Below are 16,185 nucleotides of genomic sequence, written 5' to 3' on the forward strand. Positions count from 1 at the left end.
TGGCTGTCTCAACGGTGGGCATTCCGCGTGCAGGGGAGACCAATATCCCGGTCCTCTTGTACGCGGACGCCGCCGTTCTCTTGGCACGCACAGGTGTGGCTCTTTATAGACTATTGGCTTCCTTCGGAGTCTTCATGACTTCATTAGACCTGAAAATCAATACTCAAACATCTCAGGTCATGATTGTTGGACCGACCAGCAGAAAAAGGAAATGAATGACTTTTTCTTGCACAGGCAAAGAAGTAAAGAGGGTTCCAATTTTCACCTATCTGGGGGTCATCTTTGATGATAGAGGAACCTGGGGTCTCCAATACAAGTCAAAAAGAAATGCAGTGGCACGATCGGCTGCAGCCCTGTTAAGCTTTGCTAAAAGGATGGGGGCCCGACCAATGGAGGCTATCCTTAAAGTATATAAAGCCAAATGTTTGGCTATAGCCACCTATGGCTCTGCTATCTGGGGTTACAGTAAACCTGATAACATCCAGAAGGTAGAGAACACATTTTTTAGATCTTTGCTCACTGTTCCCCAGTTCACCCCCACTTTCACAATACATTCAGAGCTAGGCATGGGGTTTGTAACAGACTCAATAAAATCCGCACCAGTAATTTGCTGGTTAAAAACATGGCTTAACCAGGAAATCTCCTTAAATCACCTGATTCTTAAAGACTGCCTTGCTCTGGACAGAGCTCACAGAGTCCCAATGGTTGGTTTATGTTAAAGCAATGCTTATGAATGGGGGGCGCATTGAGCTGTTTCATTTTCCAGAACGTATAAAAAAAGAGGATCTCTTGGAGATAAAATCCGCACTGGTAAACCTTTTCATGGCAGAGCGGGAGGAGATAGAGATGTGAAAACCACTTGTTAGAAGGAACTATGCACTCATAACTGTTCCAGGTCCTGAACCGTATCTTGTTTTTGTAACTAGACCATTTCATCACTTTCTCCTAACTAGATTCCGTTTCAATTTGATACATTTTATGTTGGGATCTTATCCTATTTGGGATACTCCAACAAATGCTAATCCATGCGATTGCGATCACTTTTCCACACAGGACACACTTCATTTTATTATGTTTTGTGAACACTATGCACAGATTAGGAAAAAATACCTGTTACCTATTTTGCGGGAGGCGGGCTTTCTACAGGTCAGGCCAGCTCTCCTGTTTTTACAACTTTTATCTAGTGCACGTGTAACATTTCATGTAGCAAGCTTCTTAGTGGCAGGTGTTCGAATTAATAAGAAGTGTTCTAATTTACGACTCAGACCTATTGCAATCATTTCATTTTAGTAGCCTTGGTGCCTTTTTAACACTCTGAAGTTGACTCTCAAATATATATATTTTTAAAATGTTTTATTGAACAAATGAGATATGTTCATTTTAAATTTGATATGTCTTTACTTTTTATCTTTGTAATTGATTGTAATCATATGTATTGTTGTATTGTATTAATTGTGACTATTTGTATCTTGTGTCTTTTTCTGATTTTTATTAATCGAATAAAAGTGATTGACTGACTGACTGACTTCGACCTGGTGAATGTGCCATGATTCCTTTCGGCGCTGCTTTTAAATGCACATCGAGCACCAGATTTTCCATCTGACGCCTCGCACTCCCCTCTTTTTACTATACATCTTGTTTTCTTGCACTCTGCTTTTCATTGTTATTGATTCTTTGCTGTACGTTTTGCCGGTAAGTTGATTGCTTGCCCTCGCGCTTCCTGCATGCTGCCCTATTCAACCGAACACAGTGAAAGACAAACTCTGTGGGTTTCATTGAAGAATAGATCAGGCTCCTGATATTTAGTCCACGCTGAGTTCAGAAATGCAATAACAATTGCTGAGTATGTTTCTGCCACTCGTGCCTTTGTGATGAGCCCGGCACTGACGGATCTTGGGGGAATGGCTTCGACCTGGTGAATGTGCCATGATTCCTTTAAGCGCTGCTTTTAAATTCACATCAAGCCGCAGCTTTTTTTATTGGCCCCTCACACTCTCTTCCTTCTCCTATTCATCTTGCCTTCTTTCACTCTGTATGATTCTTTGTTGTACGTCCCATTCATTCTCTCTCATCTACACAGTCTTGGATCAGCCTGATTCTCTTTTATCTCCATGAATTGCAGCACATAATCCTGTTTCTCGCTGTGATTCAGTTGGCTGAAATTGAATGAAATTATTTTAAGTACATTTTCGAGCTGTAAGTGTCTTTGGAACCGCTGAGTAACAAAGAGGCAAGTTCAGCCAAGCTCCACCCGTGAGCTAGCTAACACAAAGCCCCGAGCTTCAGAGAAGCCATATACCATCAACACAGGGCTATGTGTTCATCATCAGGAGAAGTGTGGCTCACTGGTTAGAGGAGGCAGACCTGGAAGCAGAGGTCAGCCCCAGACCAGGGTTCAATTCCCGGCTCGGCGGGGTCTTGAGTCCTAAAATGTCGATGGACTCGACAATTCTCGCTCCGGTGCCTACTCGGTTCACACTCTGTGACTCTGGGCAATAGCTTACTTAATCTCCACAACGGCCCGTCGTGGCGGGATGCCTGGCTTTCACCTTGCGGATACCCTGCCGGGGTTATCTCACAGGGGAATACCAGGACGGGATCCCTAAGCAACCGCTTGTTGATTTGTGCTATATAAATTCTATGGCAGGACCGGAGGCTCAGATTATGCTTTTCTTTCTTCGCATCTATTATAATTGAAAAAACACAGCAGCCTTAGAAAAGCCCATAACGCAGAAAAATGCTTAAAAACAACCATAAAGCATTTTAGACACATAACTCATGAAAAACAATGTCTCTGGGACTACAACTCCCATCACGATAAACAACAGTCTGAAACGGAGTCCTTCCTCTATGTCCACAATCCATAGATAGGCAGTCCTTCCTCCATATTCCTCCTCTCTCTTCGCTGCTTCCGCAGCCAGTTAAGTGTTTTTTCTCCCCTCTCAGTTTCTTGCTGTTAGGGGCTTCCTTTGAACGTATTTCTAAATGTAATGTGTTTTGTTAATGGGGCTATGGGTCTCTGATGTGTTTTTGTTCCACAGAGCCCCGTTCAAGTCGCGGAAGCGCCGTCTCGCTTCCTTCGCGACCATTTCCCGATCTTGGTTGATGCGGTGCGCAAGCAACCGCTAGGGGGCGCGGCCGCGTCTCGTTGGTCTCCGGCGCGCGTTCTCCTCACAGAGGAGCCGCGCTGAGGAGATCAACCGCCGCGGAGCCGAGCCCTCGCTTCTGCCTCCTTGAACGCCCGTTTTCGGGTCTGTACTCTTTGGCCCCATAATTGAACGCCCCGGTGGGGGTCTGTATTGCGGTGTCCTACCGCGCTAACGCCGTTTTTGGCTAGTCTGCACTCGTAGAGGAAATTTGTGGCATTGGTGTGGCAGCGCGCTGGGAGGCAGCTGACCTGGTCCCCCCTGGGGTGGGTCTGCGCGCTGAGGGAGTGGTGCACCCGGAATTTGGCCAGTCCCTGGCCACCAAAACTGTTGCAGTCCTCTGGTCTGCCCTAATAATTATAAAACCCAGACTGTGGGTAGTGTGAGAACCCCTTGGCACTGGCTTTGGGTGACATGGAGGACGACTACTATGGGGGTGATTCTCAATCCTATTTGCAGGATGAGGAGTTCTTTCAAGCAGTAGACAGCTCCATCTACCGCTGCGTGACAGAGGTAGTGACCCCTATGGAGGAGCGTCTCTCTGCGCGCATAGTGCAGGAATGCGCCAAACTAGCGCAGGCGCAGTCAGTTAACCCTTCTGCCTTTCCAGGCCCGTCGAGTGAGGGCCCCCCTCCTTCTAAGAAACCCTGCAAAGGGGGGTTGTCGGAGGGTGTTCAGGGGGTGGACAAGGGTGCCTTTGAGCGTCTGCGTGACGCGTTTTTGGCAAAGGCGACTGAGTCCCCACCTGACCAGCCTGCGGCCCCCGCCTCGGTGGTGGCTACTGAAACTGCCCCTTCGTCTCCAGGGGATTCCCCGGATTCAGATGGGGATGAGGTATCGGTGCGTTCCTGGCGACCTTCGAGCTCGGCCACTGAGTTACCCCGGGACAGCTCAGGTATGCTGGACCCGGATGAGATCATGCATCCGCGGTCCGCAGCCTGGGCCCCGGGCGACAAGGTGGCAAAGTTCGTGGCTAGTCGACTGCGTAAGCCTCTGGAGCAGGAGGCCAGGGGTTGCCTCCGTGGAGAATGCCCTAGACCCACCTTGGAGGGGAAAGTTGCCATGACACCAGACCTAGATGCCAAGATGGCGACTTTTCTAGCAAAGTTCATGAAGGACCCGCGTAAGGGCATTGACCGATCCTGGCGGTCATGCCAAGACAAAATGCTCGACGCAGTAGGGCCCATTACTAAGATCCGAGACATGGCGGAGGAGGCTAAAGTTACTGGATCCGTCATTGACCCCGATGTCTTATCAAATTGGGCGCAGAGGGTGATTGTCTTCTTAGGCAATGCTAACTGCGCCCTCTCCACCGAACGGCGGAGGTCTTTTCTGATTAAGCTAGACCCTAAATTGGGAGACTTGGCCTCTTCGGAAGCAGGAGCAGTTGCTCAAGGCGGTCTCTTCGGAGAACCATTCATTAAAGAGTTAGGGAAGTTCGTGTCTACCTTCACGTCCCTTGATAGAGCTCAGGCTAATATCAAACGGGTGTTCCATCAGCGTTTCTCCCAAGGGGCCGGTCGCGGTAGGGGCCGCGCGACCGGCCGTGGCGGGCAGAATGCCGGTAACAGAGGGCAAGGCTCCGGGCGAGGGCAGTACAACACCTCGGCCAACTTCAACTCCTTCTACCCTACAAGGGGGCAGCGTTTCGGAGGTCGAGGTTTCAGAAAGAACTCCAACGCTTCCAGCACGCACGGTGAGTGTAATCCCCGCAGAGCAAATTCAGATTGGTGGCCGACTAGCGGCCTTTCAGGGAGCGTGGGTAGAGCTTACAGCGGATGCTTGGGTGTTGCAAACTATCCGCGGTTTTCACATCGAGTTCTACGACCAGCCTGTCCAGGTGTGTGCTCCGCGTCCTATAACCTTTTCGGTGTCCGATGCCCAGTTGATAGACGAAGAGGTCGCGGAACTTCTCCGCAAAAGGGCCGTTCGCCAATCAACTCGGCATCCGTCGGGCTTCATCAGCAATCTTTTCTTAGTGGACAAGCCCAGCGGTGGCCGTCGTCCGGTGATCAACCTCAAAGAATTCAATGGGTGGTTGATCTATCATCATTTCAAAATGGAAGGAATTCATCTCCTTCGAGATATCCTCCTTCCACGAGATTGGTTGGTACGGCTGGATCTCAAGGACGCTTATCTTGTGATTCCAATCTATCCTCCTCATCGTCGCTTCCTCCAGTTTCTCTGGCGGGATCAGGTGTTCGAATTCACGGCCCTTCCGTTCGGTCTTTCCTCAGCTCCGTGGTGTTTCACCAAGGTGTTGCATCCCGTGGTGGAGTTCTTGCGAGCGCAGGGGATTCGCCTGATCGTCTATCTGGACGACATTTTGCTAATGGCGCAATGTCCGCACAGCTTGCTTTCTCAACTGGACCGGACCGTCGACCTCCTTCAGGAGCTCGGCTTTGTCATCAATGGGGACAAGTCGGTTCTTGTGCCCGCTCAGAGAGTAGAATTTTTGGGATTTGTCATAGACTCCATCGACGCGTCCCTGAGTCTTCCGTCTCGGAAGTTGTCCAAGATCAAACACGTCTTGCGACAGACAATTTCAAAGTCTCACACGTCGTTACGACAAGTTGCCAGAGTGGTGGGCCTGCTATCGTCCTCGATTCAGGCCATCTTTCCGGGCCCTCTACACTACAGGGCGCTCCAGCGCCTCAAGGCATACCACCTCCGCAGAGGCGTGTCTTACGACCAAATGGTTCCCCTGTCGGAAGAGGTAAAAGAAGAGATGTTGTGGTGGCTTACCCACATGGAGGCCTGGAATGGTCGGGCAATTTTCGGGTCTTCCCCGGACCTCGTCATCGAGTCCGATGCCAGCAGGGTTGGTTGGGGAGCGCGCTGTGGAGATTTTTCAACAGGCGGCACTTGGTCCTTGGAGGAGCAGAAGTTGCATATCAACTGTCTAGAGCTTCTGGCAGGTTCCTTTGCGGTACGCTGCTGGACCAGGGACTCTGTGAAGTCGTGTGTCCTGTTGAAAATGGACAACGTATCAGCAGTGCGGTACGTGAACCACCTAGGGGGCGCGAGGTCCCGTGCACTGGCGAATTTGGCGAAACAGTTCTGGGATTACTGCCTAGAACATCATGTATCGGTGACGGCGGAATACCTACCGGGTCAGGCCAACCAGGTGGCAGACTGGCACTCCAGGTATCTCTGGGATTCCAGTCTTTGGATGTTGGATGTCCAGGTCTTTCGCTGGCTCAACGAGCTGTGGGGCCCTTTCTCACTGGACCTGTTTGCGTCCCGCTTGGACCATCAGCTTCCGAGGTTCTTCAGTTGGAGACCGGACCCGCTGGCAGAAGCCACGGACGCGTTTCTCCAGGACTGGAGCAAGGAGAAGTCCTTTGCGTTTCCACCTTTTTCGATGGTGATGCGAACGGCGGCGCAGGTTCGCCGGCAGGGAGTGGAGCTGGTGTTGGTGACGCCGCTCTGGAGGTACCAAGTCTGGTTTCCAGTTCTTCTGGAACTTTCCTGGGATTCTCCAATCCTACTCCCCCGGTTTCCTCACCTGCTCCTCAACCCGGATCTGGATCCGCATCCTCTCATCGTTCAGGGCTCTCTCCACCTCATGGCATGGAGGCTTTCAGGAGACGTTGGTCGCTCCCGGGCCTTTCGAGATCAGCTGAGGGTCTGTTATCCAAGGCCTGGGCTGTCAGTACGTCGAAGCGCTACAAATCCGCTTGGTCTAAGTGGGTGCGTTGGTGTCTTCGACGGAGTTTGGATCCCTTGGTCGCGGGACTCGTACCCGTGTTGAATTATTTGGCGGAATTGGCCGTGGGTGGTTTTGCCTACCGCACGATTAATGCTGTGCGTTCGGCTATTTCTGCGGCACACCACCCAGTTGACGGTGCTCCGATCGGAGTACACCCTTTTGTTTGCCGACTTTTGCGGGGCGTCCGGTTGGCGTTACCACCAGAGCCCCGGTACTCAGTCCTTTGGGACGTCAATTTGGTTTTGAACCTTTTCCTGTCCTGGCAGCCAAACAGGTACCTATCGGTCAAGGAACTCTCGGCGAAGCTAGCAATGCTTCTATGCTTGGTGTCCTGCCGGAGAGTGTCGGATGTGCGTGCTCTGGATGTTTCGGCACGCGTTTTTTCACCAGATGGTGTCACCTTCACGATTGGTCGCCGCACTAAGTCGGCATCTAGGACGATCTCGTATCCGGCTTTTGTGGATGTCCCGAAACTGTGTGTTGTGCAGTGTCTGAAAGCTTATGAGGAAATGACTTGGGACGTTCGCCCTCCGGGCGAGAGACAATTGTTAATTGCCTTGCGAAAACCACACCATGCGGTCTCTTCCCCTACCATAGCCAGGTGGGTGCGTTGGGTCATGCAAGAGGCAGGCATTGATACCAAACGTTTCGGAGCTCACTCTGCCAGAGGGGCCATGGCCTCTAAGGCTTTTTCTGCGGGAGCTCGTCTAGAGGATTTGATGCGGGCCGCGGATTGGTCCTCCGATTCCACCTTTAAGAGGTTTTACTTTAAGCCGGTGGTGGATATTGCAAGTTTGGTGGTAAGTAAGCTTTGAACTAGCATAATCTGAGCCTCCGGTCCTGCCATAGAATCGAAATTTGCCTAGCATTTGTAACGGTAAGTTTCAATTCTATTAAGGACACGGAGGCGAGGATTATCCCACCCGGTATGTCGTCGAGCGACACCCCCCCGTATGGCAGTAAGTAATCAGGTTTTGAATTTTTCCTCATGTTTGAATATGAACCTTGAATAGTTAATCCAATTGTAAGATCCTGTGTTTTCCGTTACGGCGCTGACGCAGTTCTATTTCTTCTGTTAGGAAATGATGGTTCCAAACCAGACCAATGAACTGATGGCGTAATTTGCGCGAAGAAAGAGGAGGAATATGGAGGAAGGACTGCCTATCTATGGATTGTGGACATAGAGGAAGGACTCCGTTTCAGACTGTTGTTTATCGTGATGGGAGTTGTAGTCCCAGAGACATTGTTTTTCATGAGTTATGTGTCTAAAATGCTTTATGGTTGTTTTTAAGCATTTTTCTGCGTTATGGGCTTTTCTAAGGCTGCTGTGTTTTTTCAATTATAATAAATGCGAAGAAAGAAAAGCATAATCCTCGCCTCCGTGTCCTTAATAGAATTGAAACTTACCGTTACAAATGCTAGGCAAATTTCGATTCCTGCACATATGCAGACATGTGCACTGTACACACATATACACTCACACAAAGGCACATTCATACGCGTAAGGAATCATTTACACAATCACTTGTGCACAAAAACATATCCATATGTAAATACTCAGATTTTGCACATGAACACGATCCCACCTTGTACATGGTGACATCTCTCACCCTGTACACTCACAATTCTCATTTTGCACTGCACACACATCAATCACCATGCATTGAGGCACTTTCACCCTGCATGCAGACACTTATCAACCTTCATTCATGCACCACTCACCCTGCACAGAGCACTCACACCTTTCTCCCTGCACTCATACAACTTCTCCCACGCCTCTTAACCTATTATTAATACCATAGGTGAAGCCTAATGCATTTACCAACGCTTGTTTTCTTCTGTAATCAAAAAAGAATTTCCTCTTGGTACATCAAATATGGATTTGAAGTACAATCAGAATAAACCCATCTGTAATTAACCTATCATGTTAAAGGGACTTTGGTGAGTGTTCAATAGATTAAACCAGGCAGAGAGGACAGATAAGAGGCTAGGGTTAGGCATTAGGACAGCAACTTCCATAGTTCTATTAGTTCCATTAGTTTAGAAGCGCCAATGGAATTAAAGTAAATGTGTTGCATCTCTCAGTATTTCATTTTATTTTAAGTAGATAATATGCATGCCAAATTAGGTTTCTTCTGTACAATTGCAAATCAAATTAGAAGCCACTATATATTCTAGTTTATTGCTTTGTGTATAAGATTTCTGTTAAGCACACACATACATACACACACAAACACACACACACGTCCTTATCTAAAAAACGGTCAAAAGTGACTTAGGTTACTTACATGAAAAATATTGTTTTGCCAGTAAACTGTCAACATTCACACTGTATAGGAACTTTCTTTCAAACTATTCACACTGGTCAAGTCCACTGTTGATGACCATGTGGACAAGGCACAGATTTGAAACCTAGTCAAGAATATGTTTTTTTAAACATCTTTTAAAAAACAATAGTAACACCATTTTACTAATTCAATAATTATTTTTACACTTGTGTATTATTACTATTATTGATTAGGGATAGTTGCCGTTGTTAGAGTATACTTGATGAAGATTATCCATCACCGGGATGATAATAGTAATTATAATAACTATAGAAATCACAGCAATAACAGCTACCCTACTTTCCCAGCACTCTGCTCTGTAAATGAATTAAGTTTACAATGAGACAAATCTGAGCCTGACATGTTAAGAGTGTGGGAGTGTCACATAATGCAGTGTTAATAATTCTCGTGCTACCCAATTTCCTGTGGTCACGCGGCACATCTCCTGCTGCTGTGCAGAAGGGTCAGCTCAGTACAGTTCGTTAGTAATGCCTTAGTACTTGCTGATCCAGCTGCTGGATTCAGAAAAGCAGCTGGATAATGAACACATTCCATAGAATTTACAACTCACATAATACCTCAACATAAAGGGGTTACCATGGTAAAATCGAGTGCTCAATTAGTAGTAGAATATCAACTGTGGTGCGAGTAACGTGAACTGATGATTCTTAACTGGTAAAACTCAATAATAAAACCCTTATATTAAAAGGGTGTTGTATAAAAGATTTTTGTACAATGTATAAGAAGTTGACAGACAAGTTTCTGCACATAAAAATCCCTTGGGAAGCACCTCAGTGCCATTCAGGCTTTTGACAAATCCAACACAACACGTCCCACAATAACTCAACAAAACAACAGCTTCATGTTTATTGTGTTAAAACTGTTAAAAAACAAGTAGTTTACCTGCTAAAGTGAATCAACATCCAGTGCCCATATCACAATATGGTACTTTCACTCAGAAGTAATGTAAAGATAAGTCGCACATGAATTTACATATTACAAACATCTCTTCTTTACTACTCACACTACAGGTGTAAGGTTCACTTTTATATGGCTTCCTTAATTATAAGGTGCTGAGTATAACCCGTATCTACCCATTTCTTTTGCAGAATTCCCTACTGTTTCCAGTTTTTCCTTGGGGATGAATCAGATCATTGATTTTGAACTCCTGACCTGAAGAAATTTAGGGGGTCGCCAACAAAGACCATTAGAAGACAGTTGTTCTCACTTTCCAAACTTCCATGAACCACAGCCACCAATTCTCCATAAATGACAAAGGTCAACCCTTAAGAATGGCCACCAAACCAGAATTATGTATGCTACTCAACATGAAGAACATCATAGAATAAGGTCATCAGAACACCAACTTGTTTATAATTCTAAGATGTTCATTGAAACTATAGGTCAATAGTTACCGGTTTGAATATATTGCTTTTAATTTTGAGGCATTTCCATTGTGTTTTTCTTTTAGGGCAATAGCCAGGGATGAAAGTGATAATTTCCAGGTTACTTCTTTGATTCGCTTACGAAAGAAGACGCCTTTGTAATTTTGTAGGCTGTTACTAATGAGTCAATGCATATAAAATGGCAATTAGATGTGATGCGGAATTAGTGGGTAACTGGAAGGTACAGTGGGCAGAGTACAAGCTTACAGAGGCTGCCAAAAGGAAGATCCTATATGTGATTTTTTTGGGGGGAAATTTCAATTATAACAATCAATCAATTTCAGCAATGCATGTGAGTAAAAGCATGAAAAAAGGAATATTTGGTTTGACAAGGAATGTCAATATTAGGAGGAGAAAAAAGCAGAGCATTACATGATCCTCATGTAATAGGTGAGATTACAGTGTGGACTCATCCAATCTATTTAATATGGTATTGCTTGTGGAGGTTCAAGTTGGAGATGAATTTATCAGCCTACTTTGTGAACTTCTGTGGTACATTTCATACTGCAGATCATAGTTGATCACTGTAAGTGCTTGGCTTTTCGCCTTATTTGATATTTTTAATCAGAAGGCTGCACTTCGATACATGGCCAATAGTTCAGCTGGAAACTAAGAGCAAGTGGCTAGTAAAATGAGTATCGAGAACTACCAAAAACAAGGGTCTGTACTTGCTGCAGCACCGCCAAGCATATTATGAGTTTCCCCACCCCCAGCTTTTTCATGGCGGTGAGCCCGTCATGAAAAGTCTGGGGGTAGAGAAACAAAAGGGGCCCCATAGGGTCCCCTATTGCCCCTGTGCACGGGGCTGCATGCTGGGGGCGCATGCACCCCCTTTCCTGCACGGCATGGACTGCTGTGCAGGAACAGCCTTAGGCGCTCCCATAGTGGTGTCTTTTTAATAACCCTGAGTGTAGTTCGTGAAGTAGCGTTACCCGTAGCTACGCGTGGCACTTCGTGAACTGCGTAGTACCCTGTTCGCACTGTGCAAGATGCCGTATTCAATGATTGCACAGTGCAGACAAGCATCCGGCACTGTGCAATCATTGAAAACGGTATCTTGCACAGTACGAGCTGTAGTTTTCTGCCGCTCGAGTAGATTTTTACTCAAGTGGCAGCTTTCTCAACGCGGACTGGTAGTTTCTCTTCGCAAGCAGTCGCGAGCATACGCAACCAATCGCAATGAGAAACCTGAGCTCCCCGCATTGAGAATCTCGCCAGGAGGTTTGTTTTCCACGCTCGGGATCGGCAACTTGATGTTGCTGATCACGAATGAGGAAAAAGTCTCGCCAGGATGTCATTTTGCTTGCTTGCTGTCGCCAACTTGACGTTGAGGACCGCGAGCAAGCAAAAAATGACTGCTGCACTACGCTACGCATGTTTGCACTGTGCTACATGCAATTCGCGTAGTGCGAAGTAGATGAAACTTCGCAAACTACGCGAGCGTAGCGTAGTGCTTTGCCCAGGGTTACTTTTTAATGGGCGCTACAATGGGATCGCTGCGCTGCCTGTCCACCAGACAACGAGGAAACTCATAATCTTGCGGGCGGGTGGCAATCAACTTTAGAGGTCATGGAGTGGGACGCTGGCGTGGAGGCCCGTTCCCAGATTGCCAAAGTCATAATCAGGCACTTAGCCTAATTGGACAGAACTCCTATAGGTATCCAGTGTCAATGGTTTATATGAGTACTTTCTAATAACAAACGTAACACCAACACTATGACAATTTAGATAGTCCTGATCAGGAGCTGAAATTCTTCTCATAAGTGGAGGCTTGGAAATGAGAGTCAAAGTATTGTAAAAGATGCAAATACTTTTTTTTTAAAGGAAATCTTAATTTGAATTCCTGTAAAACCTGGTGTCTTAGGTGCACTCTTCCCTCAAACGTTTTGCTTTCATCCCTTCTGTTTTCCGAAATTAGATTTTGTTGGCCTTAGGACTCTGTGCACTTTATCACTGCTAACCAGTGCTAAATTGCTTATGCTCTCTCCCTAAAAATGGTTAAAATGGCTTACACCTGAGTGGTACATTTAATGTACTTATTAATCACTAATATACTGTACTACATTACAGAGGGGCTACAGATTCAATGCTACTAGTGGACCTGCAGCACTCCTTGTGCCACCCACTAGAGTAGCATTTTAAAAAATGTCTCAGGCCTGCTCTTGCAGCCTGTAGTGCTAATTTGACCTGGCATAAGAATGTTTTTGTCGGTCATACACCTTCCTTTTTACAACATATATGTCACCCCTAAGGTAGGGCCTAGGCAGCCTATAGGGCAGGATGTGTTGTATTTAAAAAGTAGGACATCTAAACGTTATAGGCACCAATATATCAGAACAGTTAATTGTGTGTGCTTGTAATGCAATGTAGGAGATATTATGAGCCTGTTTAATAAAAAGATGTTTGAAAAACAAAGTAGGACATCTGTTTTTAAGTTTTACATGTCCTGGTAGTCAATAATTCTTAAATTTGTCTTCCACTCATGTGAGGCCTATCTCTCCTATTGGGTAACCTTATTACATTTAGTAAGTGCTAACTTTTGAATGGAAACCCAAATGAATTGTAATCTAATCTTTTTTAATGGTAAAGTCAGATTTTAAGTCACCATTCTGAAAATGCCACTTTTAGAAAGGTTAAAGACCTAAGGGAGGCTTGGGTCCTTGTGCAAACCAGATAGGACCACCAATACATTGTATACAAACAAGTATCTAGTTGCATTAGTACATTGTAAAACATTTACACAAAAAACGGGCCGATGTCGCTAATACATAAGCTTGAGTGGTTTATTTCACTTTTCTTTATCACTTTTTAGAAAAATGTTAGATGTATTTTCATCATGTCATCATAAAGGACAGCTCAAAATTATAACAACATTTGAATATTCAACACAAACTTTAAAGGTATGTCACAAATACATAGAAAGTGTATACATTTCTTAGCAAATACATTTAAAGACATAAGAAAGCAGTCCTTAACTAAAAATGACAAACACACATGGACGGCGAATAAACAAAGTGCGCAAGAACGAAATGTTGGTTGTCTCCAGCCAGTGTGTACAGCTCTGGGAATTGTAGTTTTAAGTGTTGTCAGAAGGAGAACTCTATTTTTATAAATTCCCTCCCTGAACACACTATGAGTGTCTTATCCCAGACGCTGAGGTCAACGCATTTCCAACACCGTGAAAGTTATGGGGTTTGCATCAGGACCTGGACATGGTAGTGTCTCCATAAGACTGTGCTCCTCATCAATGAGATTAACGAGATGTCAGAGGCGTAGCCGTATTCCTGTGTCTTTTTTGGTGGTTATGGTTTTTATTGCCACTTATTGTCCTTGTCTTTATTGAAACCTAATATCTTAATCTTCATCGTGTCTTAATCGGAAAACTCTCTGGTGGGTTTTAGAAAGGTGGCATTTTCTTATTCTAACCATTTGGTGCCTGCTGCCAGAGTCCTGTGTCACATGCCCCTGATGTTAGGCTTTGTATATTCCTCCTAGACGGAGAGAAAAAAGGGCTGATGTGTGGACAGGATGGGCCATCCTGACAGAATGGGTGGGGGTAGAACTGTTCCCTGACCCATTTACACTTTGAAGGGACTTGTCTTCAGCACACTCACAGAAACCTAACACTAGGCTTTTGTCACCCCAAACTTCTTGGAGCCTTAGCAGGTTAAGGAATGAAATCTCCAGAACCAGATATAGGGGTACAGAAATCATACATAAAAAGAGGACAAGAGGGAAATAATAATCAGGTTGCCCCCACTCATCAAATTGCAAATACACAAAACCTGATTATTCATGAACACTAAAAGCTTTTAACTGATACCAGGAGCAGGTTTAACAATATCTCTGCCCAAGGGCTGGCTTTTAAAAATATTTTTGCCTGTCACCTCCAGATCCAAGTGTTCAATTTTCACAGTTTGTCAAAACACCAGGCGGCATTTTATCTTGTAAATATAGCCAAGAAAAAGAAATGTGTGAAAGGTCAGAATGTACCTCACGTAAGCATCACCAAAGGAAAAGCTAATTGGTACTCATCAGTTTGCCCAAGCTATCATCATTGGTAATTTTCATAACCATAACAAAAAAGAAAGAGTGTCCTAATTTAAGAGGTGAAGGAAAGAAGGAAGTGATGTGTATAAGAATGCACTATAAGTGCTCGTGTCATTCTATGCCCACTGGACCCCGTCGTGAAAAAAGAAAAATACATTTGCTTCTCCAAGCTTAAATGAGTTGTGACTCACTTGCAAATGTACATGCTTTATTGGATGCTGTGAGTACCCTCAGATTAAAAGAACCCACAACACATCATTGAGGGGTGCCCACAACTTTTTAGCCACGCATCCCCTGGAGATAATCAAGGTCGCCGCCCATCAACCATGGACGCCTCTGTCTTGTGTTCAGTCACATCTCCCAGAGCGTTCATTTCTAAAACGTAACCCGTAAGTGTTACGCTCTGGGAGATGTGATTGATCACAAGACAGAGACGTCCGTGATCGCGGTTGATGGGCGGCAACATGGATTATTTCCAGGGGATGCGTGGCTAAAAAGTTGTGGACTGCGGGACCCCTGTTCCACCAACTGCTATTCTGACAGTGCAAAGAGGAATGCAGCTGTAGCCTGTCTATCTCAGCCACAGCCTACTGCCTTGCCGGGCTGCCAATTTTTTACTCCCATTTCAGAGGCTACGAGGATATAATGCACTTGTAATGGGACAAATAGAATAGTTGTCACGTTTGTGATGGAGTAACTGCTAAATCAGGTTCTCCCACCAATTCTGTCAAAAGGTATAACATTCAAACACTCTGAGCTTTCCCTCCAAAAATCAACAGCTTTTCCAGGCCCTTGTCCAATGGCTATCAAGCCTCAGGGAGCCCTTCTCAGCTACAGCCTGCAGGCTTAATTTTGAGTTTGGAGGATGGGTTACTCTGTCACAAATGTGACTGATATCCATCTGCCTTATTACAACTGCTGTAAAAATACTATTGAGGTACACTATACCTCCTCAGAAACTACAGTGGCAACACAAAATCCACTGTGATTACTACACAAATCGTGTGAGTACAGTTCCTTTTTAAGTTTGTTTGTCCTGACGAATGCTCCCTAGACCCAGCTGGGCGAGGTGGGGCAGAAACATGCTGATGATTTTTTTTAACTTTAAAGTGGTATAATCAGACCAAGTAACTCGATCTGTGTGTATACCCGACTTTTTTAACAATAAACCTCATCTTTCAGCTAATAAAATACTTCCTATCATGTAGGTTTGTATTCTAATTAAATTCTGTGGGCCGATATATATCTCTGGACACTACTGCGCTATACCAGAGGTTGCCTCAGGCTTGAGGCTGGCATACAGCACGAATTCAGATAACCCGATGATAATGTCATAACGCATATGTGGGGCAGAGAAACGATATAAACCGCAACCGAGATCAACATAGCGTATATGAGGGTTGTCTAAGAAAACCACTGCAACGCAGTTACAAGTGTCCATTTTCATATTGATTACTTGGATCACCACTGTTACCTGCACGGACCGTGGCTGGTCAGCACTTGGT

This window comes from Lissotriton vulgaris, chromosome 9 (assembly GCF_964263255.1).
Source record: "Lissotriton vulgaris chromosome 9, aLisVul1.2, whole genome shotgun sequence".
NCBI classification, from domain to species: Eukaryota; Metazoa; Chordata; class Amphibia; order Caudata; family Salamandridae; genus Lissotriton; species Lissotriton vulgaris.